Source organism: Scyliorhinus canicula, chromosome 28 (assembly GCF_902713615.1).
Source record: "Scyliorhinus canicula chromosome 28, sScyCan1.1, whole genome shotgun sequence".
In the NCBI taxonomy this organism is placed as follows: Eukaryota; Metazoa; Chordata; class Chondrichthyes; order Carcharhiniformes; family Scyliorhinidae; genus Scyliorhinus; species Scyliorhinus canicula.
In genome coordinates, this window is record NC_052173.1 from 13,596,900 (window position 1) to 13,617,344 (window position 20,445).

Here is a 20,445-nt window from a genome sequence, read left to right on the forward strand (position 1 = left end):
AACCCCTTTGGGGAAGGAAACCTACCATCCTCACCTGGTCTGGCCTCCATGCCGTGGCACAGTGGATAGCACTGTTGCCTCACAGGGACCGGGGTGCAATTTTGGTCTTGGGTGATTGTGTGGAGTTTGCACATTCTCCCGCGTCTGCGTGGGTTTCCTCCAGGCCCTCCGGTTTCCTCCCACAGTCCAAAGATGTGCCGGTTAGATGGATTGACCGTGATAAATTGCCCTTAGTGTCCAAAGATGCGTAAGTTAGATGGATTGGCCGTGATAAATTGCCCTTAGTGTCCAAAGATGCGTAAGTTAGGTGGATTGGCCATGATAAATTGCCCCTTAGTATCCAAAGATGTGCAGGTTAGGTGGATTGGCCATGTTAAATTGTCCCTTAGTGTCCAAAGATGTGCAGGTTCGGTGGATTGGCCGTGATAAATTGTCCCTTAGTGTCCAAAGATGGGCAGGTTAGGTGGATTGGCCATGCTAAATTGCCCCTTAGTGTCCAAAGATGTGCAGGTTAGGTGGATTGGCCATGCTAAATTGTCCCTTAGTGTCCAAAGATGTGTAAGTTAGGTGGACTGGCCATGATCAATACATCGTTATGGGGATAGGGCGGAAGCGGGCGGGCGGGGAGAGCCTCGGTAAGTGGGGGGGGGGGGGGGGGGGGGGGGGGGAGGTAAGGGTGCTCTTTTGGAGGGCCAACACGGACCCGATGGGCCGAATGGCCTCTTTTTCTGCACTGGAGGGCTTCTCCATGACTCGCAGAGACAAGAGCAACAAGCGGTCGCTTTGTGAGGAACACCCATATCCTAGGCTCGAATGAAGAAGAAAAAGAAGTGACTGCCTCAGAACTGGAGAGAGGTGGAGACGCCAATAATCTCATCATGAATGAATGTCTTTAAAAACAAAAGTAATCGACCTGAATTCTTCCACTTGCTTGCGTGTATCCAGCCTTGTGTGTGTTTTCTCTCTCTTTTAGAACAAAGGCAACCCCCACCCTAAAGTGATGTTTGCATTTCTTTCTGCCATGTCAGATAATAGATGTGGTGAAGCCTGTGGGTCTAAATATAGTTGCTTTCAGTGCAGGTGGCATGGAGGAACATCCTCTTTCCCACAGATTCCAGCAACTCACCTTGCCACTATATTTAGCCACCTCCTGTGCGTCAATGGAGCTCAACGCACGTCAGCCATTGGCTCCATTCCCAGTCGGGGTGCCGCCCACAGGCTGGGCGGCTGACCAATAGGAGCAGGTCCGCCCTCCCCAGACGTAATGGATAGTTCATTACAAGTGACATTGACAAGAGAGATTCCCAGAAGCTGGGAGGCTGTCAGTCAGTGAGGGAGGTTGCAAACAAAAAATAAAACTCGCTGGAAATCCACGGCAACTCTTGCAGGTGGCTTCAAACCCTCGCTGCATTGCTGTACAACCGAAGTCATCCACTGGGATTTTAATTTTTTTTGGGGGGGGGGGGGAAGGGAGTTTAAAACAAACTATGCAACATTTTGATCTGGATTCTTAAAAAAACCCAAAAGATATAAGTGTACATAAATTACAATCAGGTATGTATTGCAAATATAACTTGCTTTCTGATTGTTTTTTTGGTTTTTCAAAAATATATTATGAATTCACATCTGGAGGGACATCAATCTGTTTTTACTTTGAGTCCGAAGCAATGTTTAAAGATGTGTGCTTTCCCCTTGTTTTAATCTTGGTTTCGCTCCTTGAACGAGCTTTATTTGTGTTTCTTGCTGTTTACAACTGTTTCAAAGTAAAACAAAAATGACAAGTCGAACACGCAGCCTATTGTATTCTTGGCATGTTTTGAGTGTTATTGCACAAGAGGTTTTCATTTGCTCCTGTGTTTGTAGATGCATGCGTTTTGTGTATAGACTTGTCAGATGTCATTCGAAGAAAGCAGGCTTGCTTCAGATGTGGGTATGAACTCCTCTTGTGTTTGCGCTGGGAAGGTTGTACAGGGCTCGCTCCCTCTCAGCCGGCGGGGAGTGTAGGATTTTGCAATATTAATGACCCGTACAAGACAGAGGGTCAGCAGCTTCTAATTGATAGTTGCCAGCAGTAGCAAAGCTCTCAAGTTCTGCATGTCAGTTGCATTCGAATGTTGGGGCATTGGCGGGTCTGTTACCCCTCTGCCAACTCCTCTGGGTAGGAACAACTGTTCGTTTTTATGCTCTTAAAAGTTGTGGAAATGCATTGCTGGAATGGCAGGATTTTTACAACTTTCAAAGGCATTGGCATCTTCAGTGAGGTGGTTTCTGGAACAGCTGTGATCATTGATCATTGGTCAGAGATCATTGAGATGTGAGGTGAGTCAGTGGTCTTATTTTTAGACTGGCTCTTTTGTAAAAGGATTTCTCCCTGTCCTGCTTTCTCCTGTAGGCAGTGACACAGGCTGTGTTCATTGATCCTTGGGGGACTGGTCGATCTCCGGCGTGTCTCACCCAAGTGGCTTTTTGCGAGCCCGAGGCGGTGAGTGTTGACGGGCATTCAGGCAGAAGTGGCATCGTGCCAATCGCCCAATTCTGCCCTTGCCTGGCGCCCACCCGTGCAGGGACCAAGGTGACCAAACTGCCCCTTATTTTCAGGGACAGTCCCTTGTTTTGACAGTTTGCCCCTGAGGGAGATGCTGTCCTGCCCCATATTTCTCGGGCAGCTTGTGGGAGACTGCCCCAGGGCGAGTTTGAGTGAATGAGCCAACGGAGAGATTGAGTCACATTATCTTCAGTTGATTTTAATCCCTGCACCCCACCCGGCTAATATTGTCTCAAGCCCTGTCCTTCCTCAGTCCCCTCTCATGCTGAATGCCCTCCTCCAACGCCCACCCGACCCAACGGTCCCCCCGGTTGAAGTGCCCCTTATTTTATTTCATGAGGATTTGTTACTCTGCTGGGTATGTTGGCTGCTCCCCCCCCCCCCCCCCTTCCCTCAGGCCAGTTGAGACCAATTCTGACATTCAACTCCACCCAGCTGAGATTGTGCAGACTAGGGATCGAACCCAGCCTGTTGAGTTTAACAGTTAGTGAACACTGTACCATTAAAACCACTTTGAACAACATCTCCAATTCGGGTATGGAAGAGAGAGGGAGAACAATGTAATAATTGTATTCGCAATCAACTGGCGAATAAAATTCTCCACCAGTTGAAACAATAGAAGGTAACCAGGAGTACCATTGTTCAGGATTGTGAATGTGATAGTGCCAGAATGTTGTTATTCCAACCCATATAACTGATTAAAAGTTTCAAAAACAAAAGGACATGTCCGCCTACCGAACTTTGATTTCTAAAACATATTTCAAAATCCAGAAATTCATTAGGCAACTAAATTTGAGAGGAGATATCTGAGGTTAAATCCAGGGTATGTGATTTGCTGAATGCCAAGGGGAAAGGCTACTCACAAGTGTAAATCTAAAACGGATTAACAGGTGGCTGGTGTCTTTCAGGTTTTAATAACATGATAGCCCAGTGCCACTTTGATTGTGTGCCTGCTAAAGGAACATACGAATCGGGGCAGGCGAGGCCATTCAGCCCCTCAAGCCAATTTCGCCATTCCATAAGATTGTGGCTGATCGGAGTGTAACTTCAGCCCCCCGCCTTCCTGCTCACCCCCCAATAATCTTTCACCCCTCTTGTGAATCAAGAATCTGTTTAGCTCTGCCTTAAAAATAGTCAAAGATTCGGCTTCCACTGCCTTTTGAGGAAGAGAGTTTCAGAGACACTCTGACTCTGAGAGAAAATAATTCTCCTCATCTCATCTCGAGCGATGACATTTATTTTTAAACGACAGAAAATGCAGGATAAACTCAGCAGGTCTGGCAGCATCTATAGAGAGAGAAACAGAGTTTAAAAAAAAAATTTAGAGTACCCAATTATTTTTTCCCAATTAAGGGGCGATTTAGCATGGCCAATCCACCTAGCCAGCACATCTTTGGGTTGTGGGGTGAAACCCACGCAGACACGGGGAGAATGTGCAAACTCCACACGGACAGTGACCCAGAGCCGGGATCGAACCTGGGACCTCAGCGCCGTGAGGCAGCAGTGCTACCCACTGCACCACCGTGCTGCCCCATAGAGAAACCGAGTTAAAGACAATGTCAACTCTGTTTCTCTCTCCGCAGATGTTGCTAGACGTGCTGAATTTATCCAGCATTCTCTGCTTTTATTTCAGATTTCCAGCAGCTGCAGTATTTTGCTTCTATTTATTTTTGAAAGGGTTTATTGACGACAAAATAAGGACTTGATTTAAACGTGCCGAGTCGTTGAGAAGATGCCACTCGCAAAATGCATTGGCTCAGGATTCGCTGCCATGACGACACTGGGTTTCAATGCACTGAGCCTTTCTTACTATGTGGGAAGTGGGCATGCAGCGAGGCAAGGGAGGGATTGGCCGTAAGTTAGGAATGACTGGAAGTTGCTGTGATTGACGGCTCGCCCATTTGTACCGCTGAATCTTTTTCGAGCTGCAGGGTGAGGGGGAACGTTTAACTCCGATGGTGCGATGCCCATGCTCTCCGGCCAGCTATGGGCCATTTGGCTGGTTTTCATTTATTGTTGATGAGATTTTTTTTTTTTTGCTACAACCACAGTCTCTCCCTAACCGAGAACAAACTCTGTCGTTGCCATACTGCTAGGCTGATGGGCCAAATGGCCCGGGGAAAGATATGGAAGCAGGGCTGCAGGGGCAAACCTGCACACACCCCTGGCATGTTGCCACATTTACCTGGCGTTCCCTGGTGTCATTTGCAACAATCACAAAGGACTTTTCCTGCTTTCTTGGGCCATTGCGCTCACTGTATTATCAGAGATTATCATAGAATTTACAGTGCAGAAGGAGGCCATTCGGCCCATCGGGTCTGCACTGGCTCTTTGAAAGAGCACCCTATCCAAGGTCAACACCTCCACCCTATCCCCATAACCCAGTAACCCCACCCAACACTAAGGGCCATTTTGGACACTAAGGGCAATTGATCATGGCCAATCCACCTAACCTGCACATCTTTGGACTGTGGGAGGAAACCGGAGCACCCGGAGGAAACCCACGCACACACGGGGAGAACGTGCAGACTCCGCACAGACAGTGACCCAAGCCGGGAATCGAACCTGGGACCCTGGAGCTGTGAAGCAATTGTGCTATCCACAATGCTACCGTGCTGCCCAGTATTGGGTACTACCAAAGAGGGACGAAGGGGTGGGGGGTTAAAATAGCATAACTGCTGAGCTTGGGAACCTGAAATGAAACTCGAGAATGTTGGAAGTGCACACCAAGACTCGGCATCTGAATACGAATACTTTGCAAAAGACACCCTGCGTGAGATTTAACCAGAATCTCCACCCAAAGCGTAGAACAGTCTCACTGTGATGTGATGACTTATTTGTTTCCCCATAGCTTGGAACATTGCAACAAAACAGCTTGCACCCCTCCTATTGGTGAACACCTCAGAGGAACATAAGAAAAGTGGGGTTGAGGGTTGGGTAGGGGGAGCAAGAGAAAGATGCAAAGTGGCCTGTTGAGAATGATTGATGAGGATGGAACTATGAGAGAGCTAAGTATGAATTTCAAAGCGGACTAACATTGATTTATGGGATGTGGGCGTCGCTGGCTAGTCCAGCATTTGTTGCCCATCCCTAATTGCCCTTGAGAAGGTGGGGGTGAGCTGCCTTCTTGAACCGCTGCAGTCCCTGAGGTGTAGGTACACCCACAGTGCTGTTAGGGAGGGAGTTCCAGGATTTTGACCCAGCGACAGTGAAGGAACGGCCGATATATTTCCAAGTCAGGGAACAAAAATCTCTACGATTGTCATGGTGTGTACAGAAAATATAAATGGATCCCAATGAGGAGGATTCTTATTTAAGCATACAATGTGATCGTGTCGTATCCCTAGGTTTAAAAGGATTGCCCCGTCCCCACCCACCCACTGCAGCCCCCTGCCAATACTAAATGTGTGGTGGAGAATGTCAAGTTAGGCGAATGAGCTTGTGAGACATTCTCCAACCTGTGTGCTGGTGAAAGGCGAATGTGAGATTGGTCCTGAATCGTTTGGAGCGATTGAAAACATCGCACATTTGAAATGCGGTGAGGGGGGCATTGGATTATGGCCGGGGATGGGAGGGAAGCCACTGCTCTGTGACATGGCCGATATTTAGCTGTATCAAAGTGACAATGGACAGACACATAATGGACGGTCTCCATGATACTGCCTGTTTTGCGACTTCCATCCGTGTGTCCCATGAGTGTTCCATTATACTCCTGCGAGGTAGCTGGAACGACGCAGAGAGCGATTGATTTTAATTGCTCCATGCCTTCAACTGTTCAGGCCCTGAGGTTGTGGGCTGGATTCTCCGTTTCTGCTGCTAAGTGCTGACACCGGCGTTCTACGACGCCAAAATTGCCGGCGAACATTCACCGATTCGGAGACCGGTGGGGGGGGGCGAGCAGCGGCACCGCGTAAAACACCTGGCCCCCGCACCAAAAACGGCCGGAGAATGGCCGGGTCCATGGCCGCGCATGCGCACGGCGACGCTGCAGCAGTCGCGCTGTACAACATGGCGCCGGCCGTGCGCGGACCTGACCTGCCAAATACAGCCTCAAAGCACCACCCCTGGCCAGCCCCACCAGTCCCCCAAGCCCTCGGGGAAGCGCCCCCCCCCCCCGGCCAGCAGCATGGCTCCCGGCTAACTGTGCCGGCCTGGACACAGTCCTCAGCCGTCAGGCCGGATTCCCAACCGCTGAGACCACAAGCGAACCGCGCCATTGGGAACTCGGCCCATCAGAGGCGGCGAATCGTGGAGGCCTCCGGAGAATAAACGCCGCGTGGCGAGCGACGCTTTTACGCCATTTTTGGGGTGCCGGAGGGATCCCGATTTGGCGTCAAACAGGCACCGACTGCGATTTTGCCATTGGAGGCGATTTTCCGTCCAATCGCGTTTGGCGTTTTCAGTGTCGGCCGACGGTGAATCCCGCTTTGTGTCTTTGCTCCTTTTAAAACACTCCTTAAACCTACTTTTTGAGCAAGCTTTTGATCCCCTGCCCCAATATCTCTTCTTGTAACAATAATCTTTATTATCGCAAGTAGGGCAGCACGGTAGCACAGTGGATAGCACAATTGCTTCACAGCTCCAGGGTCCTGGGTTTGATTCCCGGCTTGGGTCACTGTCTGTGTGGAGTCTGCACGTTCTTCCCGTGTGTGCGTGGGTTTCCTCCGGGTGCTCCGGTTTCCTCCCACAGTCCAAAGATGTGCAGGTTAGGTGGATTGGCCGTGATAAATTGTCCCTTAGTGTCCAAAATTGCCCTTAGTGTTGGGTGGGGTTACTGGGTTATGGGGATAGGGTGGAGGTGTTGACCTTGGGTAGAGTGCTCTTTCCAAGAGCCGGTGCAGACTCGATGGCCTGAGTGGCCTCCTTCTGCATTGTACATTCTATGATAATCTATGATAATAGACTTACATTAACACTGCAATGAAGTTACTGTGAAAAGCCCCTAGTCGCCACATTCCGGCGCCTGTTCGGGTCACAGAGGGAGAATTCAGAATGTCCAATTCATCTAACAGCACGTCTTTCGGGACTTGTGGGAGGAAACCGGAGCACCCGGAGGAAACCCACACAGACACGGGGAGAACGTGCAGACAGTGACCCAGCCGGGAATCGAACTCGGGACCCTGGTGCTGTGAAACAACAGTGCTACCCACTGTGCTACCGTCCAATTTTATTTGCTAATGCTCCTGTGAAGGCGTATTTGGCGCTCCACTGTATGAAAGGTGCTATGTCGAATCATAGAAAGGAATCTCTACAGTGCAGAAGGAGGCCATTTGGCCCATCGAGTCTGCACCGACTGTCCGAAAGAGCACCCTACCTCGGCCCAATCCTCCACCCTATCCCCGTCACCCTGTATATGGATGCAACTTGTTGTTGTTGAGGTCGCTGTAACTTTTATAGGCAAACTGCCTGGTGAGTTTTGTGGCCTTTTTAAAAAGAAATGTTGGCTTCACTTTGACTTTATCATGTCGTTGGATGCAATATTGTACCAGTACTCCAAATTTCTCTCATGCAAGAACAAAGTACTACGGATTCTGGGAATCTGTCACAAAATCAGAAAATGCCGGAAATGTTCAGGAGGTCTGTGCTACTTTGGAACTCTGCCTCAAGAGGCGGTGGAGGCTGCGTCACTGAATATTTTTAAGGGGGAAGTAGAGAGATTCTTGTTTGATAAGGCAATCAGTTAATCGGAGGGTAGATGGAAATGTAGAACTTGAGATGCAAGCAGTTCAACGATGATCTAATCGAATGGCGGAGAGGGGCCGAATGGCCTACTTGTCTGCTCCTATATCAAATGTAAGTCGGGGGGCTTGTGTGAAGTGAAATAGAGTCAACCTTTCAGGTCGATGCTGAGTTCCAGTGAAAGGTCATCGACCCCAAATGTTAACCTTGCTTCGCTCCCCTCAAAGGCTGACAGGCCTGTCTGAGGATTTATTTCAAATCGCCCTGCTAACATTCCTTCATCGTATTTTACGAAGCACTTCACCCTGAATATAGTTCAGTGGGATTTCCTGCGAAAATAATTGGAGTCGGACGATCCTGGTTTAGATCCCCATTTTTAGTTGACCCTGTTGATGTTCCTGGGTGTCAAAAGTGGGAAAGCATTTCACCGTTTAATAATATCACACGCGGATAGAACGGTGATACTCGATTTTGACCTATTTCTGTACATGGTTGTGGGTGTTGTTGTGTCATTGATGACACCCAGTTTGCTGTTGAGTCAACCAACCACAGGATCTCACTACCCCAGTTTAGAAAGAAATTAATCTCCCTGTTCTAAATAAACCAACAAGGAGTCACTGGGTTGCATCAGGGTTATCAAGTGCAAAACAGGCAAAAATATCTCCTTTCTCGAGGAGTGCCACTGATAAAACATGAAGCTGTAAAACAAAATGCATAAAACAAACACTGGTTAGGCCACAGCTGGGGTGCTGTGTGCAGTTCTGGTCACCACATTATAGAAAGGATGTGATTGTGCTGGAGATGGTACCGAGGAGATTCACCAGAATGTTGCCTGGGTCAGAGGGTCTGAGCTAGAGGAGAGATTGGATAGGCTGGGGCTGTTTTCCTTGAAGCAACGAAGGTTGAGAGGGGACCCAATTGAGGTGTCTAAGATTATGAGGGGCATAGATAGGAGGATTGGAAGGACCTTTTTCCATTAGGAGAGGGGTCAATAACCAGGGGGGGGCATAAGTTTAAGGTGGAGGTAGAGGAGGGGAGTTGAGGAGAAATGTTTCCACCCAGAGGGTGGTGGGAACTCACTGCCTGAAAATATGATTCAAAAACTCTCAAAACATATTTTTGCGTGGGTTTCCTCCGGGTGCTCCGGTTTCCTCCCACAGTCCAAAGATGTGCGGGTTAGGTGGATTGGCCATGCTAAATTTCCCGTAGTGTCCTAAAAAGTAAGGTTAAGGGGGTTGTTGGGTTACGGGTATAGGGTGGATACGTGGGTTTGAGTAAAGTGATCATGGCTCGCCACAACATCGAGGGCCGAAGGGCCTGTTCTGTGCTGTACTGTTCTATGTTCTATGTTCTATGTTCTATGTATGAAGTGTTCAGATAGTCAAAAAAGGGCGGCACAGTAGTACATTAATTTTTTGAAAAAAGCAGAAAGAGAAATTGGGGAAGTTGCAAAAACAATGATACGAGAACTGAACAGAAAAGGCTGAGCAGACTAGGGCCTTTTGCTCCAGAAGGCCGAGAGGTGATCTGATAGAGATTTTAAGATTCGGAAGGGGTTCGATCGGGTGAATGTGGAGCAGATGTATCAACTTGTTGGTGGGGGGGGGGGGGGGGGGGGGAAGTCCAGAACTAATTTGATGAGTCAAGTAGGGGACTCGGGAGAAACTTCGATACTCAGCAAGTGGTTTGAATATGGAACCCGGACCAACACGACACAGCAGGTCAATCACAGAGATGCATTTAAGGGAAAGCTAGCTAAACACACGAGGGAGAAAGAAATAGAAAGGTTTATATATCAAATAGAGTTGGAAGCACAGTGGTTAGCACTGCTGCCTCATCGCTCCAATGACCCGGGTTCGATTCCAGCCTTGGGTGTCTGTGTGAAGTTTGCACTTTCTCCCCGTTGTTTACTTTTTAATATTCGTTCTTGGGCTCTGGGTGTCACTGGCTGGGTCAGCATTTATTGCCCATCCCAGAGGGCAGTTAAGAGTCACTGTGGGTCTGGAGTCACATGTAGGCCAGACCGGGTAAGGGCAACAGATTTCCTTCCCTAAAGGACATTAGTGAAGCAGATGGGTTTTTAACGACAATCGACAATGGGTTCATGGTCATCATTTTTTTTTTCTTTTAACAAATATTTAGAGTACCCAATTACTTTTTCTAATGAAGGGGCAATTTAGCGTGGCCAATCCACCTACCCTGCACATCTTTTAGATTGTGGGGGCGAGACCCACGCAGACACGGGGAGAATGTACAAACTCCACACGGACAGTGACCCGGGGCCGGGATCGAACCCGGGTCTTCGGCGCCATGAGGCAGCAGTGCTAAGCACTGTGCCACATTGCCTCCCGATTTCATGGTCATCATTACAGTTTTAATTCCAGATTTTTTTTATTGAATTCAAATTTCACCATCTGCCGTGGCGGGATTTGAACCCAGGTCCCCAGAGCATTACCCTGGGTCTCTGGATTACTAGACCAGTGACAACATCACTACACCACCCCCCTCCTTTCCGGGCACTCCGGTTTCCTCCCACAGTCCAAAGATGTGCACGTTAGGTGGATTAGCCATGATCAATGCACGGGGTGCCGGGGATAGGTGCAGACTCAATGGGCTGAATGGCCTCCTTCTGCACCGCAGGAATTCTATGGAAGGAGGATCGCATGGAGCATGTACACCAGCATGGGGCAGTTAGGCTGAATTGTCTGTGTCAATGTCATAGACTGGATGTAATTCTATTTTAGCACTGAATTGGGCACCTTTCAGCCAATCTCCCCCACACTAGCTCCTTGTTGATGCAATCTACCATTTCTCAGTTATTCGACGCCCAGATATCCCTCATTAATCTGGTGCAGCACCAAGCTCTGGAGACCGAGTGGAATGACAATCCTGTCCAGCTTGAGGAGGACACCATCAATCACCATCAGGTCATCCTTCACATTGTAAAATTGTGGGCACTGCCCTTTCTGCCAGCCATTGGTGAGGTTGTGGATGACGCGCTGCAGGAGGGGGTCTTTGGCTGTCTCATCACAGATGAGAACTACCTTCTCATCTGTCGCTGGGAGAGTGCTAGCACACAGCTGCACCTGCGATTCGATGTGCTGGATGATCTCCAGCGGCTCACTGGGCGAGGTGACGGAGTGGGACAATGCATCAGCGATGATGGGCTCCTTGTCAGGTCTGTACACCAAGTTGAAGTCATACCTCCTAAGTTTAAGCAGGATTCTCTGCAACCGAGGCGTCACGTCATTCAGGTCCTTGTGGATGATGTGGACCAGAGGCCTATGATCCATCTCGACAGTGAATGTCGGCAGGCCGTAGACATAACCATGAAATTTGAGAATGCCGGTGAGAAGACTCAAGCACTCCTTCTCAATCTGTGCATATCTGGTTTCAGTGGGCGTCATCGCCCTTGATGCGGAGACTACTGGTGCCCAGGACGATGTGTCATCTCGTTGAAGCAACACCGCACTGATGCCATCCTGTCTCGCATCTGTGTCTCCCGGTCTGGGTCGAGGAATGCCAGGACTGGTGCAGTGGTGAGCTTGGCTTTCAGCTCCAGCCACACTGTCTGGTGCGCCACCTTCCACTCAAAGGCAGTTGACTTTTTCACCAGGTTGCGTAGGGCCGTGGTGTGTGTGCCCATGTTTGGAATGAACTTGCCCAGAAAACTGACCATACCCAAGAAGCGCAGCACCGCCTTTTTTTCCTCAAGGACCTTCATCGCCTCGATGGCCGTGATTTTGTCTGTGTTCGGGCGCACACCATGCTGTGAGATCTGGTCGCCTAGGAACTTGAGCATCAGTGTGCCAAAACAACATTTGGACCTGTTTAACTTTAGGCCGTCGGCCTGTACAAGACGGAATACGTTCTGGAGACGGGACACACGTTCTTCAGGGGTCGTGGGCCATATGATGATGTCGTCCACGTACACACAAACCCCTTCAATTCCTTCCATCATCTGCTCCATGATGCGATGGAATATCTCCGATGCCGAGATGATGCCAAATGGCATGCGATTGTAGCAATATCTGCCAAAAGGCGTATTGAAGGTGCAGAGCCTTCTGCTGGACTCTTCCAGCTGGATTTGCCAAAATCCCGGTGATGCAGCCAATTTGGTGAAGAAGCGCGCGTGTGCCAGCTCACTCTGAGTTCCTCCCGCTTCGGGATGGGGTAGTGTTCCCGCACGATATTCTTATTGAGATCCTTGGGATCAATGCAGATGTGCAGGTCTCTCGAAGGCTTCTTTACGCACAGCATCAAGCTGACCCAGTCAGTCGGTGCGGTGACCTTGGATATGATGCCTTTCTGCTGAAGGTCCTTGAGCTGTGCCTTCAGGTGATCTCTCAGTGGAGCAGGGAAGCGTCGTGGTGCGTGGATCACTGGCTTGGCATCAGGCTGTAGCAGAATATTGTATCGATACGGCAGCGTGCCCATCCTGCTGAACACATCTGGATACTGAGCGAGGATGTAGTCGATGCCGGCCTGAAGATCCACATGGGAGGATGTCGTGGAGTAAACCCTTTGAATGAGGTTCAGCTGATTGCAGACGTGCGGACCTAGTAAGGATGCCCTGTCCGGCTTAACAATTTCAAAGCGTAACCGTGCTTGTGTGTGTCGGTTGGATACGTGCAGATGGCAGGATCCCAGTGCCGTAATGGCATTCCCGTTGTAATCCAGGAGCTTGCAGGCAGCTGGAAGGAACGTGGGGGGCTTCTTAATGCGCCTGAAGTCTGCCTGTGAGAGGAGGTTGGCAGAGGTACCTGTGTCCAGCTTGGACTGGATGGGGCAGTGGTTGACCTTCATCACTGCTCGCCATTCGTCCTCAGAATCCACAGCTAGGATTGACTGGACTTGCGATGTGTCTGATGTGGCACATTCACACGTTGTAATAATGCCCACACAGTAGGCGTTGTCCAGGCATTCAGCATCTGGATCCATTGAACTGCCGGGATCAGAATCCTGTAGGCGTTGGTGCACATTCCGGATGCGCCATCGTCGGAATTGGGAACGCTGGCTCCTGATTGGTGCAGATCTGCACAGGGCTGCATAGTGGCCTGGCTTCCCGCAGTTTAAACAGCGTCTGCCTCTTGCAGGGCAGTGTTTCTTTAAATGGGCGGTGCCACAGTTCGAACAGGTCATGACGTCGGGGTCCTGACGCTCCGTGCGTCGTTGCACATGCACACTGCGTTTCTCAGACGTCTGCGCCTGCGCAGTGCGGATTTCGGCCGCTTCGTTGGCCTGTTCGCATCGCACACGCGTCGGGCCCCGGGAAGAGCACGCAAAATGGCCGCTTTCGTTAATGTTGAGGCGCTGCATCCGGGAGATGGCCTGCACACTCGTGGGAGGCTAGTCTATCGTTTTCTGCCACTTCATACTGGAAATAGCGATTTTTAGCGTGCTCATGCACTGTGCATGTTTCAGTCGCGACTGGCAGGGTCATATGCTTGATCTTCAGTAACTGCTCCCTCAGAGGATCAGAGTGAACTCCAAAAACGATTTGGTCTCCGATCATGGAATCAGTGATATCACCAAAGTTGCAGGATTGCGCTAGCAGTCTAAGGTTAGTTAAATATGAGTTGAAGGGTTCGTCTTAACCTTGCAATCGCTGCTTGAATATGTAGCGCTCGAAGATTTTGTTGGTGTCCACCTCACAGTGGCTGTCAAACTTGTCCAGGATGGTCTGAAACTTTGTCTTGTCCTGGTCTTCGGCGAAGTGAAAGGAGTTGACTATTTCCAAGGCGTGGACGCCCGCTGTTGTGAGGATGTTGTGTATCTTCCGTGCATCAGACGCACCATTGAGGTCTGATGTTTCGACATAAAGCTGAAATTTCTGCTTGATTGTCCGCCAGTTGGCACTGAGATTGCCGGAGGTCCTGAGCTGGTGAGGAGCCTGAATCTTCCCATTGCGCCGGTCTCCATTCGCTGGTCATCACGGATATTGCTGAGTTGAACTAACTAGATTGAACAGACTCCTGGTACCATGTTGTGTTATGTAATTTGGACTAACACAAGCTGCCACTTGATGCAGTTTTGAGTAAAAGATGCTCCAGACTTTGAAGTGAGTTCAATGTGTTTTATTGAACTATTAGCGCAGTTCTCAATGAGTTCGACTCTCTGCTAATCTAAATGTAGTAACTCAGTCTAACTGAACCAGCCTTGCTCTAAGCCACGTGCTGGGGGGTGATGCTGAGTGTATCACCCTGTCTCACTCTGTAGATGTTGGTCTGTGGAAAGAGGCGGGGTGTGAGTGAGTCATCCCTTTTATAGTGTATTACCACCCCTGAGAGTCCTGACTGCTCATTGGTCGTGTCCTATTCTATGTGCTCATTAGCTGCATGTTTGCAAATCTTGACAATACCCTCTTTAAAAGACTGTTTGACACATCGTAACAAAATCTGACAACATTCCCAATGCCCCGAAGCATGAATATTGAATGTTTTATTCCGCGATCGTGAAGGATTCGCATTTGTTCGTTTTTTTCACACTCTCAAATCCCATCGCAAACTCCAGCCCCCCCCCCCCCCCCCCACCCCCCCTCTCACCATTTCAAAGCTAAAGTACAGGTTAGAGACCTGCTCTTAACTCTTCACCAGCTAGTTCAGCCATGAGGAGGATTGCGAGAGCAATTTAGGGCTGGAACGGACACTTGACTTCTCCCTTCCTTGATCCTCGTGTGGGATAGGCCCGAAAGTCAGCCTGAGCCTCTGCCGGTATCTGTGCCCTCGTGCTCTGTCTAACCCTCAGGGGAAACCTCACAATTGTGCTGTCTTCAAGCTCACAATGAAATGAATCTGTAATTATCACACAATACTCAGGTATGTCACAATGGGAGTGGTTCAGTGGGGGGTTAGCTCTCCTGCCTCTGAGCTGGATGGCCCTGGGTTCGAGTCCCACTCTAGGACTTGCTGGCTGCCACCGATGCAGGCAGGCCTGTGGGTATTGGCTCTGCTCCCCAGCATCAATAAATGGGGACGCGTAGTGGCAGAAGAGGGCATCTGGTTTTAAAACCGTCTGCTAAATCCATATGATCTGAAAGGTGATCATTGGGGTGATTCCATGTGAAAAGCTGAAATAGGAAGCAACTACTTGTGTGTGACCAAACAACGTACATCTACAATAGTGCCCTTTAACACAATGCCAGTGTCCCAGGAGTAACTTGCAAACAGAATTTGACACTGGACCACATAAGGAGATATTAAGGCAGCTGACCAAAAGGTAGGCCAAAGAGTTTAGATGTTAAGGAGGAGGTCGAGAGAGGGAGAGAGATAGAGAATCCAGTGAGGGAATTTCATAGGCTCGGGCCTAGGCAACGGAGGACTGTAAATTAGTATAAAGGATGTGCAAGAGGCCAGAACTGGAGGAGTGCAGAGATCGTAAGAGGGTTGTGGGGGCTGAAGAAAGTTCTAGAGATAGGCAGGGGAAGGAATAATAATAATCGCTTATTGTCACAAGTAGGCTTCAATGAAGCTACTGTGAAAAGCCCCCAGTCGCCACATTCCGACGCCTGTTTGGGAAGGCCGGTGCAGGAATTGAACCTGCGCTGCTGGAATTGTTCTGCTTTGCAAGCCAGCTGTTTAGCCCCCTGCTGGGAGGGTGAGCATTTTAAAATGGAGGCGTTTCTGGACCAGCAGCCACTGTAGGTCGGGAGTGACAGGTGAAGGGAGTTGGGATATGGACGGCGGAGTCAGACTTTGTTTTTGAATGCATGTATTTGAAAATGGTTGAAAATGCGAACCAGCGTTTTCATGATCACGTTAGTAGATAGAAGAGAAACGATCTCACATTTGACCTGACCTACATAACTCATTGATCTCACATGGGTTCCCAGATTAGGGGCATGATCATTAACCCCCAGTACCACCCCATTTTGTGTGGGAGGTGTGTACAGTGTACACTCATCTCGCCGTCTTGCCGTTAAGTCCCTTGTGGGTTATAACGATTATATAAGTCATCCTTCTGCACTAAGGAGACCGAGGATTCTGTGTGAACTTGTGTATAACCATTGTTCGAGAACCTCCACCCAGGTGGGTCAGTGAAGGATATCTGAAATACATTAACCCTTTTCTTTCCACTGGCTCGACTTAACATCGTTTTCCAACCTCCTTAAATGTCATGGTACCAGCCAGCCTCAGTCCAAGTTATTTACCCATTCAGTTTCTTGTTGGCATGGCGAGGAGTGACCTAGTGAAGGTAACCATGGTGACACCCAGTGGCAGGTTTCACATTGGTCTGCATTCAAAGCAGGCTTGAAGTGTGAAGCCATTTCGCAAGCTCCACCCCAGGAGGTGATCGCTGGGAGCATTGGAAGACGTCGAGGGGCTGTACTTGTGGTATTTGAGAAGCAGGTGGGCACAGCTGACATCGTCTCCGGAAGGGCAGCAAGGTGGCACAGTGGCGCAGCGGATGCCTCACGGCGCCGAGGTCCCAGGTTCGATCCGTGACGCTCTGGGTCACTGTCCGTGTGGAGTTTGCACATTCTCCCCGTGTCTGCGTGGGTCTCACCCCCACAACCCAAAGATGTGCAGGGTAGGTGGATTGGCCACGCTAAATTGCCCCTTAATTGGAAAAAATTGGGTGCTCTAAATTTGAAAAAAGTCTCTCCGTACAATGATGGTTTGTTTCTATTTTCCAACGACTCGACCCGATGAACTGGGTTGTCTGCCAATACCACGCCCAAACAGCCGTTGTTCACGGTGTGACTGGGCAGCGAATGGGGGCGGGACATTCAACTGTGACAGGCATCGCTGCTAAGCCCAGTCCTGTTGTCAACCAGTGCCCACAAATGCACAGTGTTATAGGAGGAGTTGAGAAAATTAGTTGAAAAATGAAAAAAATGAATGAAAATTGCTTATTGTCACGAGTAGGCTTCAATGAAGTTACTGTGCAAAAGCCCCTAGTCGCCACATTCCGGGGCCTGTTCGGGGAGGCTGGTACGGGAATCGAACCGTGCTGCTGGCCTGCTTGGTCTGCTTTAAAAGCCAGCGATTTAGCCCAGTGAGCTAAACCAGCCCCTAAAATGTAAATCGCTTATTGTCACGAGTAGGCTTCAAATGAAGTTACTGTGAAAAGCCCCTAGTCGCCACATTCCGGCGCCTGTTCGGGGGGGCTGTTACGGGAATCGAACCGTGCTGCTGGCCTGCCTTGGTCTGCTTTAAAAGCCAGCGATTTAGCCCTGTGCTAAACAGCCCCTTTTGAAAATCACTTATTGTCACGAGTAGGCTTCAATGAAGTTACTGTGAAAAGCCCCTAGTCGCCACATTCTGGTGCCTGTCCGGGGAGGCTGGTACGGGAATCGAACCGTGCTGCTGGCCTGCTTGGTCTGCTTTAAAAGCCAGCGATTTAGCCCAGTGAGCTAAACCAACTCGTTGATATGATGTGGGTGGTGGGGGGTGGGAAGTGTATGGTGCCTGGCGGGGGGCAGTTGTTAAGGTGGGAACAGAAATATGCAGTTCTTATTCTGCCACTAGGTGTGGCTAATTGGCTTTGGAAGTGCTTTAGGGTTTTCTCAAGGTGTGTTAGAAATACCAGCGATCACGTCCCCTCTGTGTAACCGAGGGAGGGGGAGTGCGACTGCTTTCATGTACATACATTCAAAGTTGCAGAATTCCAGAAATCTACTCAGGATTGGCTCCGTGGTTAATGCCCACCTGTGATTTTCCTCCATAGCTCCTGGATTTGTTTTCATCTTCTCCGGATGAAAGGTTAAAGTCACAGCGCTTGCGAAAATGTTTGAACAGGGTAGAGAAAGCAGTGATTAGCTATAGGAGAAGCCAGTTGATTACAGGTCGACCTGGGAAGGCTGAGGAGTCTCTGAGTTTTCAGAACAGAATGGAAGTGCTGATTTTATTTTCTATTCTTCCATGTGAGGTGGGCGTTGCTGGCAAAGCCAGCATTTGTTGTCCATCCCTATTGTTACTGTCCGCCCATGCGCTCTTTTAATGTTTACCATTGCCTATCCAGTCATCCCTTTAAGTGACATTTCCCAATCCATCGTCGCCAACTCGCGCCTCATTCCATTTTCGTTTCCTTTACTTAGATTCAGGACCCTAGTCTTAGACTCAACCACATTGTTGTGAATCTGGAGTCACATGTAGGCCAGACCAGGTAAGGACGGCAGATTTCCTTCCCTGAAGAACATTAGTGAGCAGATGTGCTTTTATGACAATCGACAATCTTGCGAGTTCCAGATTTTAATGAATTTATTTTGAAAATTGTGGTGGGATTTGAATCCAGGGGCACAATTTAACTAAATAGCGAGCGCGTTTAGCGCGTGTTTCCTGGGCTTGCAGCGCTGAGAAAAACAAGGCTATAAAACGTGACTTGCGTTTGATAAGGATCCTCAACAGGGAACGCGTGGCTGAGGCCTCACATAGGGGCAGCACGGTAGCATTGTGGATAGCACAATTGCTTCACAGCTCCAGGGTCCCAGGTTCGATTCCAGCTTGGGTCACTCTGTGCGGAGTCTGCACGTCCTCCCCGTGTCTGCGTGGGTTTCCTCCGGGTGCTCCGGTTTCCTCCCACAGTCCAAAGATGTGCAGGTTAGGTGGATCGGCCATGATAAATTGCCCTTAGTGTTGGGTGGGGTTACTGAGTTATTGGGATAGGGTGGATGCGCTGACCTCAGATAGGGTGCTCTTTCCAAGAGCCAGTGCAGACTCGATGGGCCGAACGGCATCCTTCTGCACTGTAAATTCTATGATAATCTATGATTAGTCCTGTTTCGTACACTGAGGAACTCTGCAGTGTAACGCGAGATCGGGGCGCCATTTTTAAATGCCATCCCAATCTTCGAGGTCGCCGGAGTGGCCTGTGAATCCCCCAAAGCCCAACGCAGCCCGCGTGCAGGTTAGGTGGATTGGCCATGATAAAACTGTCCCTTAGTGTCCAAAAAGGTTAGTTGGGGTTACTGGGCTACGGGGATAGGGTGGAGGCATGGGCTTCGGTAGGGTGCTCTTTCCAAGGGCCAGGGCAGATTTGATGGGCTGAATGGCCTCCTCCTGCCATGTAAATTCTATGATTCTATGTAAACATCTTCAAGCTGAAATCGACACAACTCTCCAATATCAGTCGAATTGTCCATGCATGACGGGCATTGGGCAGGGTCGATGGATTGACTGGAGTGCCTCACAAGCGAGCCCACCCGATGGGCCGAATGGCCTATTTCTGTGCTGCAAATGATTCTGTGACTCTGAGTCAGGGTGACATATTCGAAGAAACCACAGAAAAAGCCACTCGCAGCTCTTGGCTCACCGCTGTTTCTGTCTATCCAGTAACTTGTTCACAAATGAATGTTGCACCAAGCAAGAAGGCCTTGTAATCTGATTGCTTTTTTTAGAGAGGAGAGATTTAGTATGTGTCAGCTCAGGATGCCAAGTTTATGGTGTCCTTTATTTTGGAGGACACAGTGCACGCCCTCCCCAATCCCTCTGCTCGTATCCAAAGTGATATTTTAACTGTTAATGCAATAAAACATTTGGGGCGGGATTCTGTGACCCTGAGGCTAAGTGTTGACGCCATCGGAAACGCCGACGCGTCACTGGAGCGGTTCACGCCACACCAGCTGCTGATCCCGGCGTGTACTGGGCGTCGCGGGATCCGCGCGTGCGCAGTGGTACCGGCGCCAACGTGCGCATGCGCAGTGGCTTCCTCCAACGCCCCGGCCCCGACACAACATGGCGCGGGACTACAGGGGCCGGCGCGGAAGAAAGGAGGCCGCCAACCAGAGAGGCCAGCCCGCCGATCGGTGGGCCCCGACCGCGGGCCAGGCTACATCGGTGGCCCCCCCCCCCCCCCCCCCCGGGGTCGGAACCCCCCCACCCTCCCCCCACAGGCTACCCCATGGATCCTTCCAAGCCGAGTTCCCGCCCACTGAGAGCAGGTGTGGACAGCGCCGGCGGAACTCGGTGTTTTTACGATGGCTGAGAGTCGGCGGGCTGGAGGCGTTGAGCGGCCCCCGACTGGCGCCGCGCCAACCACGCCGGCGCCAATGGCGCCGATTCTCCGCTCTGCGGAGAATTGCGTGCCGGCGGCGTGGCGCGATTCACGCCGATCGCGGGGATTCTCTGGCCAACCTGCGCTGTAGAAAAAAGGAAAATGGCAACGTGACCAACCAAAACTTTGAGACCACACGTTTCCAGGAGAATTACTCCGTGAGACTGGGGAGGAAGTGGTCATTGTCGTAGGGGTGGGTTCTCCACAAGGTTGGCTGCTGCCCGTGG

General features: G+C 50.0%; 1 protein-coding gene across 7 annotated transcripts in view; it reads left to right on the forward strand.

The window, feature by feature from the left end:
• Window positions 1–1,323: 1,323 nt before the first annotated feature.
• LOC119958223 (nuclear receptor subfamily 4 group A member 1-like) overlaps window positions 1,324–20,445 on the forward strand; it is a 101,687-nt gene continuing 82,565 nt past the window's right edge. For 4 of the 7 annotated variants that reach the window (XR_005458980.1, XM_038786627.1, XM_038786623.1 and 1 more), the window contains exon 1: window positions 1,324–1,554. The gene's annotated coding sequence lies outside the window, so the exon portion shown is untranslated. Of the gene's footprint in view, window positions 1,555–15,111; window positions 15,443–16,498; window positions 16,573–18,298; window positions 18,332–20,445 lie in introns of those variants that run through there. The other 3 variants (XM_038786625.1, XM_038786624.1, XM_038786626.1) reach the window with 3 other exon arrangements.